Here is an 11,230-nt window from a genome sequence, read left to right on the forward strand (position 1 = left end):
AAAGAAAAACGGACGTGGACAAGTCAGAATATAATGTTAAATATGACAAAATCGCCCGGTCCTGTACCTTTTTAACGTCTTGGTGTTCCGAGTTTCTTTGGCTTCGTTACGACACAGAAACAATACAAATGTTTTGCAAAGTCTACGAAACGCATTCAAAATCATCTGGATCAGTTTTTGTTACGGGCTGCTCAAGTCTGTAAAGACTGAAGTCTATAAAGACAGACTGGCGAAACTGTCTAAATGATGATACACTGTCTGCCCTCATGCGTGTTCAAATACAGTCACCTTCTGAAAGTGAGTTTGATCCAGCACCAGCAATAAATTTCTGGTGTCATAATGTTCAGAGAAAACGTCGACCCTTTCAGCCTCCTTATCGAAGATGTTCAAGAGAGAATCAGCAAAGTAATTCGTGCACTGACTCAGACAGAGACTCGTCTGAAAATGATGATTAAATAAGGATGTTAAGTGTGTGATAAAAATAGGTGCAAAATATAGCAAAAATCCTTTTTTCTCACTTTTTCAGCGACTTTGAAATTTTTTTTTTTATTTGGGTAAAACAGCGGACAGGCAAATTGAATGGCGGACAGGCAAATTTTCAATTACACCTGTCCGTTGGGCAGGTTAAAATATTCCTTAAAATCTAGCCCTGCATACACATAATACTGTGTGTGTATATATATATCTGTGTGTGTGTGTGTGTGCGCGCGCCAGTATAACCTCCAGATATAAATAAAATATTATATTTATTTCAACATGAGCAAAGCATTTTACATTTTCCAACCCAATCTATTGAAAAATTATCAATTTTAGGCCTCGTCAAACAATGCGTGGTATATATCTGTTTTAATTGTCTTACAAATAGACGCTTTGCAGTCAGATTTGCAAATGCAATTTCACGGTATTAGATGTTCCGCAAAGTAGTAGTTTATCTCAACTACTCTATAATATTTAGAAAATGATATTCAAACTGTAATCGGACTTGATCAAGAAAAGATCCCGAAGAAAAAAAAAAAAAGGAAATATGTTTGTGAAACTATTCAGCAAGATATTTCAGCTGTTTAGATCTGGTTTTCAAGTTAACAAACGTCTCTGAATTACGATAGCATTTATTGTATAACATTTAGTAAAAATATATTCAATTAATTAGAATTATTATAGTAAGAAATTACATTAATACCTTCGAGTTACAGTGGACGCCAATTTTTTATTTTTCACCAACATGTAGATTTTAGGTCTTATTAAATTTATAACTTTCTCTGCATCAATACCTGATTGTATGCTTTGTTCTTCAAATTGATTAGCTATGAAATAGAATATTGTATCGTAATTTGTAATTAAATAAATAATTTTGATTGTAATAGAATTGAACGTATACAGAAAACAAATTCTTAAATTAATATTGTCAATTTCAGGCTTTTGAATTCCTTTTAAATATGCTTTTTAATGTGCATGTTCTATTTACTAGACGTTCAATCAGCGATATACGTTTTATTAACATTTTTGATGCTTCAGACATAATATCTCGGTTTGGATTAAGAATTTCAACTTGAAATTATAGAATTAGAGACACTTTTAAAACCAATAGTAACTATAAAATTTGTAAAAAATTTAACTCTTTTTGAATAATCTAGAAACATTAATTGGTAAAAAAACTTAAGGAAAAAGTTATTTAAAACTTTTATAATCTTCATATTTATTTTGTATACTCCATTTTAGTTTCTGTTTAAGATTTTTTTGAAAACCAAAGTAACCAATAAGTTAATATGAACTTTATCAATCTTTATTTATCTGTGTGCTGTGTTGTTTTGTGTTTTGTCGTAAAGTTATTGATATGTATCAGTGTATGTCATGTGTTTTTGGTGGTTATTCTATGTGCTTATATGGTACCTATTTTTTTTTATGTATGTGTCATAATTCGTTTATAAGTGTGGTAAGGCACGAAAAACTGAATTTCAATTTTATCTGACAGTTTTAAAGAAGCAGAATAATATGCTACGCATAGTAACTTTTTATTTCCTAATAGAAAAAAAAATACTTAAATTTCAGCAGAGTTTATTTTGGAAAGACTGCAATCTTGTGCAAAGCCCACCAACATTCCATGTCTATGTCTATGCCTATGTCTCCCCTAGAACGCCTGTGCTGCTTGCCCTGTGCCAACAAACTACACTACACAAAAATATTTCCCTCGCATTTCAGTATCTTAAAAACACATTTTGTAGAGTTTAAATCATTTAATATGGACATTAAAATTTTTGTATCTGATTTTCTTGTGTTGTCACCCTAAAAATTAAAACATTACATAAGAAAACCCTTAAATATTTGCGTTGGATTTGCACTAATTAAATAATGATCTACAATTACTTCAAGTATTCCAGTGTGCAAGTGTAGTTAGTTACATTACGATTTTACGAGTAAGGCCGTTTTCCTCATTCCGTAGAATGTATAAGAAATTTTGGCAGAATTCTCCTTCGTGCATGGAAAACTACCATATGTATTTTTTTTTTTAATCCGTCGTAATAAGAATACAGTGCTACTCCCTATAAGATATTTTTGTAAACAATTCTTTCTTCTCGTCCGCGATCTGGACGTTATTTGTAATTGCAACTATCACCGACAGAAGCGCTATCTGTAAGCTTTAAAGTTAACCTTGAGAAACAGCTAGAGGGTTGACAGCGCTACCTACCGAGTATTCTATACACTACTTCGAGGGCAATGCCGCTGTACTCTTTCCATGGAGTGTATACGGAAATATGGCATAATTCCGTCTCTCGTCTTTTGAACGTATCGCAGATTTACGTTATTGTACTTTTCCGCCTTTTTCGAAGAGGCCAGGCGGAATACTGCCATTATGGTAGTCTTCCAGTATGGTAGTCTTCCGCGCCCCCAGCTGAAGCAGCGGAAATACAGAATGTGTTGCTGTTTTTCCAGGTTCGGCAATACGGCACCTCGACAGCAGCAGCTGTCGCAGATGCAGGGCGAGTCCCAGGCCTAGCAACGCCGCGTCCCGGCAGCTGCAGCTGCAGCAGCAGTGAGTCACGGCCGAGCGGGCTCCCAGCGCGGACCCGCACACACGCGTGTGGCCGGCCGGCGCGCCCCTGCGCCCAGGAGGTCGACGACATCCACTCCCCCCCCCCCCCCCCCCCCGTCCACTCCTCAGGCCTTTATCTGCTGCCAGCCTCTCGAGAGGCCGTGTCCTTTTTTACTTCTCGCCGGGCCCACGGCAGGGCGCGTCCGCGCTAGCACGGGCCGGAGGTGCCTCGCTGCCTGGCACCTCGGGACTCCTTTGTTCAGCCTCTTATTTGCCATGATTTACATTTACAAAAGAGAGAGAGAGAGAGAGAGAGAGTTTGTCTGCGTGTCTCTCTCTCTCTCTTTGTGTGAAATTTGATACGTGAATTCTCCAAGTGGGTCCGTTTGCTTCTCGAATTATTTCTTTAGAATGATTTTGGACCATGTTTTTTTTTTATGTTCTCCATGGGAACGGCCGTTGCATTGTTGATGCTTCCTTCGTCTCCATGGCAACGTCGTTCGCATTATTGATGTTCTCTTTGTCTCTACGACATTTTCTTGTAATAATTCATCAAGAGAATCATTTAATAATAAATTTATACTTCTAAGTAGACGTAACTGAAAAAACACCATATTGTTTTGAACCGTTATATCACTTCATATTTTAAAATAATTGGCTCTGTTCAAGAGGTTAGGAAAGCTCTCACCTCCCATGAATGACGAGAATATAAAAACAATAACAGAATCTGAACGACTTTGGCAGAATTCGATGTTGTTGGTTTTGTCGGTTAGATATTTTCATTGTGGGGATACGAATGTACATAAAGAGTCAATACAGTGTCTAGTCATAAAAATGCAAACTGTTTTACATAAAAAAATAAGGGATTGAAACCAAAAAATAAGCAAACATGAAACAATTAGGCTGTAAAATTATTAAAATCACATAAGGAAAACGTAGATGATAAACAAATCGTAGAAACGAATCATATTTCAATATTAAGCTCATTTAAACATTATATTATGAGATTTTAAAAGAAAATAATTACGATTGGCCATGTGCAGGAATCGCTGACTTGAGCCTGGCACCCCCCCCCCCCCCCCCCTAGTGGTCGAGCGAGAGAGGTCATTCACCGACTAACTTCCTTACCGTGAAGACTAGCAGTTGGACGTCTGCAGAGAGAGTTATGCTTTAAAGAGAGCTGGAATAATGATAGTTGCACCGAGAAGCGCGTAAGATTAACTTGTACATATAGTAGAATGAAAGTTATCAGCGAGTATAGCGGGTTGCATGTCCGAAATTTAGAGAATGTAAAAATTCCCGCAATAGGATAAAATCCCAATATGTATACTTCTAAGCTCCTTTTACTATTGGCACATAGCTTTGCCAATGAGAAACCTTCAACTAAAGAACTATGGAACCACAGCCTACCAAGTTGAGATGTCTCATCAGTAGGCAACCAACGAACAGATGACATTTTCCCGAGTACACAGAGGACTGTGGAGTCCATCGTAGAGGTCATTAATACGCTAATTTTTTTTTCCCCGGTCCCTTCCGGTAGTCGCAGGAGGCACTGCACTCGGGTAGCGCACCTGGAGGTCTCGGGTTCGATGCTAGGAAGAGAGTGAGAGAATCCAGCGACCGGATCTGAACAAGACATCCGTGAAGTGCGTGTGTGTGTGTGTGTGTGGACCAGAACATGCACGGACTGGTTTTTGAGTGTAGCTAGTGACTCTTCAGAACAAGTGCGAAGATCCAGATATCCGAATCCCGCCCATTACGGCTCTGACCTCCCTCTAGCCTCATCCCATCCCATCCCTTACTGAGTTTACTCGGGTGGTGTCAGACATAAAGAGTAGAGACCTTCATCCCCAAAAAGACCAGTTACAATGTGGTTCCATTACATTTTTGATGTTAACAATACGGGTAGCTTCAATCCGGCATCAGTGGGTGCCATTCACTGTGTGCTGCAGACTAAGAGTCACTCAAAATAATTTTCAAACCTACTGCTTTTTGACTGAAAACGCTCTTTTTTCTTTGTTTTCCTCTTCTACGTGCAACCAGAAGTACTGCGAGACGGATCTCACGGCAACCTGGATACAGCGCGGCTCTCCATAACTCGCCCACGGCTGTCCGCGTGATCGAATGTGATTTTAGCGCCGGGGCTGTAATTGGAAGTTCCTGACCGAACCGCAGGCGTCCGAGGTCGCGGCCAATCACTATCGCCGTGCGACTTCCGGCGGCTTTGACAGGCTGGCCGTCGCCCGCCGCGCGGTCACGTGACATCGGCTCGGCACCAGGGCCGGTGCAAGGTAAATTGGCGCCCTAGGCGAAAACCTTAATGCCCTCCCCCCCATCCCGGCCAGACACCCCAAAAAAATTTCCTTGCCTCAAAATACATCACGTAAGCCTAAGATTTTGTCAACAATCAAATGTAAGCAGGCTTGTGTGTTTTTTTTTTACTTTTTTACTTATTACAAATCATAAACAGGTCACCGTGGACTTTAAATAATTACTTATATCAATATAAACATTCCAAACTGTTACAAAAATCCATTTTCATCTAGTTTCAATAATCGTTAAACATATTGTATCAGGTGTTATGTGTCGTGCTTCGCCGCCCCCAGCTACTTGGCGCCCTAGGCGGTTGCCTAGTTCGCCTGTGTGGACGCGCCGGCGTCCATATAGGCGAACTAGGCAACCGGGTCCTCGAGGCACCAGGGGCTGACCCGGCGCCCAGACCAGTCGGTACAGTCTTGAGCCTGCATCACGAGATGAAGGTCTCACGCAGGCTCCACCAGAAGCTTCTGGCAAAACTGCTCGCGAAGCCTCAACGGCGGCGTGCGTGTACATTTGCTTTGTGATTAGATGATCATTTATTATTATGATTCCACTGTCTTGACACAAGCCGTAAACTAAATATAATTTTTTTTTTTAAATGTGTGTGTGTAACTATGTACTCGCGTTTGGAGTTATACTTATCTGGCGTAATATAAAACTTAGGTAGGCCTACTTTAATTTTGCTATATATATATATATATATATATATATATATATATATATATATATATATATATATATATAAGGATTGGAGTTATTTTATAAATACGGTAAGTAAAGTACAAGTTCAGTCAAATTAAAAATCTAAAAAAAGTAGTCTGAATTCAATATTAATATGAACACGTGTTTAAAAGTAATCGTTTAAATTAGTAAAATATTCGAAATTAATTTTAATTAATAATGAAAATCAATACGTATACTGAATATATATTTTATTAATTGTAATTAATTACTAAATAATAATGTAATAAATTATACATACATGAACATAACCTCACTTATATAAATACGCTTGCAAAAGTTTATAAGCAAAATTTCTATCACTGATATTCACTTTAAATATATATTTATAAATGATTTGGACCAGTTTTCAATATCAAACACTAAAGTAAATGATTTAATTGATATACCTAGACCAGTTATAAATATCAATCTCTAAAGTAAATGATTTAAAAGCACATACATAATTTTTATTTAAAAGTAGCTTTTTTTTTTACCATTTTGTCAGTTTTTATTGCATGTTACATGCGCATCATAAAAATTAATTAGCATAATTTTTTTTCATCACGTGGCTAAAAAAAGTATAACCTAACCTCACTCATATTAATATAGATTGATGATCCGTTCAAAATTACATTGTAAGAATTGAAAATATTATATTTGTAAACAGTGGCGTAGCCAGGATTTTTGTATGGGGGGTGCTAAGAAGCATGCACCCCCCCCCCCCCCCCCGCCGGTATTAAAGAGGGAAAATTTGGATTTTAAGCTGTAAAATAGTGCTATTTGTGCAGTTTTCGGTTCTTAAATTTAAATATTGTAATGGTAAAAAAATTATTAATGTTAATATGAAATTTGTTTGAGTGATGAATAATAAATTAATTAAAGATTTGGTGCTATGGGGGGAGGGGGATTGGAACCCCTAAACCCCCCCCCCCCTGGCTACGCCCCTGTTTGTAAAAAGGTTGCATGCAATTTCGTGTACACGTCTATTATTTTGAAACCAGGCTCTTTGTCGCGGATGTCACAACACAGTAGTTATGGTGGACACGCGCACGAGACGGAAACACGGCTGATGCGCGAGTCGAGGCGCTCCTGGCGGCCGCGGGCGGAACCGCGCGGTCACGACTCTGCGGCGTGAACCACGCTCTGCCCACACGACGAGCGCTTCCGCGGCTCGTTCCAGCCCTCGCGACACGAGCGTTTTATTGGCGGGCGACATCCGTCACGGACACTCCCGCTCCTGGGTTGATGCCACTTTCCTTCTCAGAGCATTGTCTCGCTAGACACACTACCCTTTCCACACATGCGCCGTGGGGGGGAGTAGAATCACTTTGCCCGCTGTTTCTTTCCTTTAGTTGGTGGGAATGAAAGAGGCGTACGCCTCCAAGGGACATGCATAGGGACTGGAAAAATTCGCGGGGTTTCAATGACCACTAGGTAGTAGACTCCACGATTCTCTATGTACTCGGGCAACTCTCACCTGGTCATTGGCTACCGACTCGGGACACCTGTTTGCTGCAATTCTTATGATTCGATACACTTCTTTTGTTGAGTGTTCGCCATTGGCTCAGAGTCCTTCAGGTAAATTGCGGTCACATCACTGACGCAGCATTAAGCTAAACGTGTTTGGATTCCAGCCTGTCTCGAAAGGAATCCGCGAATTTTTCCGGTCTCTAGACATGCAGCATGCTCCATACTGTAGTCTTTCTTACCGCAGCAATATAATTAAAACTATATATGTAGTTATAATGTAATTTTACTCGTTGTAAGTCATGACCGAATGAAATAAATAATAAATGACTTTAGATTCAAAATATAAACATAATAGGTGGGATGGTTGAGGGGACTAAAATAACCTCATTGATTAAAGAACCGATGATAGTGCAAATTAATTTTAGATTTTTACCACCCTAATAATTACACGAATCAAAGTTGAGAAACAAAACAATTAACATATGTACATCTTGGATCTGCGAAGTTGCATTTGACCTTACATACCTTAGAATATAGTCCGTTTGTTAAACAAATCATAAATATAGACCTGGAAATTTCGCAGATTCGTCTGGTTTCAGAGTAGAATCTAAGGTAATAGGTGTGCTCAACCCATGTTCGCTTTCCCATTGGTTGATTTCTTAGCGAGGGCATGTTTATCCTTGTTAATCGGCACTACCCGATTCGCCTACTTCTCTCCTAGCTGGGCGTCGTTGGCTCACGGTCTCGGAGGGGCGTGTTCAAATAACTGCGGTCCAATCATGTACACTGTGCGAGAGTGTGAAGGTTTGCATTCTAACTTGCGACTAAATGAATGCGCGAAATTTCCGTGTCTCTAATCATAAACAATGAGTAGAGACCTGCAAAATTCGCGGATTCATTGACCTCTAGGATAGACTCCACAGTCCTTTAAATACTCGCGGAAATGACACCTGTTTATTGGCTACTGACGCGTGAGACGTCTCAACTAGACTGTCTGTAATTAGGCACTTTCTTGGTTTAGTGTTTCCCATTGGCTCACAGTTCCCCGGATAAAATGTGGGCCAATCGCAGAAGCGGTAAGAAGGTATAGTTGTTTTGATGCTAGCCTATCGCGAAATGAATCCGCGAATTTTGCATGTCTCTAACAATGAGACAATGACAATGAGTTACGTGGAGCATAAGAAACAAGAGGTCTGATTGGAGGATCAGTGGCGGTGGGTCTGCGGGTCCCAGGCTGTTTTCATTCACGGAGCCCCTCCCCCGGACAGTATAAGTAAACGCTTACAAACAAAATTCCAAGCCAACCGGGAACTAACATTTGGTCGATGGTTTTGCTAATTTTAGTTTAAAGAAATGTTGATTTTTATTTTACGTTAAATTAATTTCTGGTTAGTTTTATAAATACTTATGATCAAATTCCGGCGGAATCGCGAAACTTGGCAATAAAATATTAGAAAGATTTTCAAATTCGAAATAATGAATTGAAATTTGTATTGACCAGCACTTTAATTTAGAGAGCACTATATTTTTTCCTTTTCCCTTTAATGCCTATATTTTGAAAATAACACTAGATAATCAACTAGAATGAAAATTAAAGTCACAGGCGCGGAGTCTGGGCGATTGCCCGGCTCGCCTGCTCCTGTGGCGGATAGTCAAAAAAGAAAAAAATATGTCTTTAAATGATTCACGAAAATTATTAGGTAATTGTTGTTTATATATATCTCCGTTTATGAATTATAGTTCGACAATCACAAGCTGCTGCCACGGATCGAAGTCGCACGTAGGTAAAACGAACATGAACGGACAGCACGTAGAGTCGGTGAGGCCTCGATTTGACCGCGACTGTCGCCCTTATCGCTGCCACGCTCTGTACGTGAAACACGCACCTCCGACCAAGCAATCGCATGTCCTGTAACTTGCCCGTGCCCTGGGCGTTAGTGAAGTCAAATATCGCAATTGGAAGAGACCGGAAAAATTCGCGGATTCATTTCACGTTAGCCTGAAATTCAAATAGTTAAAGCTCAGTGCTGCCTCTGCTATTGGCTCACAACCAAATACTGTAGAGGGAGAATACAGGACAGCTCTATACTAATAGCACAGCCGCGCGGGCGAAGAGCGTCAGTGCTGCTACCTAGCGGCTCGGCGTGATAACAGCACCCACGGCCATGCATTCCAAGCCTAAAATGTATTAAATTCAACTCGTCATTGCACCTAGACTAATCAACAGATTCTTTTGAAAAAAATTGTGTTGACCCTCGTATTCTTTGCGGCCATGCAGATGTAAATTTATTTGCCGAAAAGTTAGTTGCTTTCGATGTAAAAAATAGTTAACAATGAACAGCATATTTTCAAGGAAAATTGAAGTAAAAATTTTCAAAGCATTCTTTGCTAATCATCGTTCATTTAGGGAATTATCTAATGAATTAATTAAATTATCCAAATTTTTCAGCCATTAAATACTATTGATTTGCTATCGTTCAACAGCCTATTGGTTAAAAGTTTTTGTTTATGAATATATGCAATATAATGAGTACAGTTGTTCATATAGTTTATAATACGTATATAATAATTATATTCACAGTTAACAGAGATTTGAGCACGATATTATGAAATTAAATAACATGGGCATTCAAATAATATTGAAAATTAAAGGGAGATGAAAAAATACATAATTTCAGTATGACATAAATATGTAGAAGTACATAGCGTTTGACACAATGTAAATAAACAATATAATACTTAAATTAGAACTTACAATTGCACCATCTTAAGCTACCATAAATATTAAATATGTATTAATACCTCGTTACTTTAAAATAATAATATTTAAATAAATACATTATAACAATGGTACCAGAGCTAGAACATTTTACAAGATTCAACCTTCCATTGTAAATGAAAAAGGCAAATAATATACAAGAGACGAATATGCTTGTAAAATTTTATCCAGCTGCACCTAAATAGGTAGCAAGAAGTTTATTTTCCCCGATCATACCTTATAACCACTGCTATGCTAGATATTCCATACAATTTACATGTGCATTACTTTTTTTGCTTTTTTGTTTTCTTTACTCCGGGTTCTCCCACATTCATCGTTTACACCTTTTATAAAACAATTGATTATGACATTAAAATATTTGTTAACAAAAATTTTGAAGCATTCGTCACACATTTCGATTTCAGTGGGTTTCTCAATCAATCTAATCATTTTTAATTTGACATTCCTGCAAGAAATATTCAAAATATTTACAAAACATTCATCAAAAATCGCACATATTCTTGTCGACAACAACTGAATAGGCTTTTTAGGGTACAAAAATTTTGCATTATCATACTGTTTCATAGCTATATGAACGTCCTCTAGAGAGTAAGAATTTTCGTTCGATGAAATTTTGTTTCTGGCATTCAGTATGTGCGGGAAATGGGAAATATTACAACTCACGATAGTATGTTTTTCTAAGAGAAATATTTTGACTTGGGGAAAATTTTTACGTTCTATAAGTCAATAAATTTAAAAAAAAAATATTTAATAATAATTCCTTTCAATTCTGACGGTTACTCTTTGTACTTCAGCGAGTTTAGTTTCAGAGGTTTTCGTATGGCGCGGCCGTGGTCGCGGCAGCTAGGGGCAGTCATCACGCCGAGCCGCGAGAGCGCAGCACCGTCGGTTTCTCGCGAAAACGAGCG

Source organism: Bacillus rossius (assembly GCF_032445375.1).
Source record: "Bacillus rossius redtenbacheri isolate Brsri chromosome 4 unlocalized genomic scaffold, Brsri_v3 Brsri_v3_scf4_2, whole genome shotgun sequence".
Classification (NCBI taxonomy): domain Eukaryota; kingdom Metazoa; phylum Arthropoda; class Insecta; order Phasmatodea; family Bacillidae; genus Bacillus; species Bacillus rossius.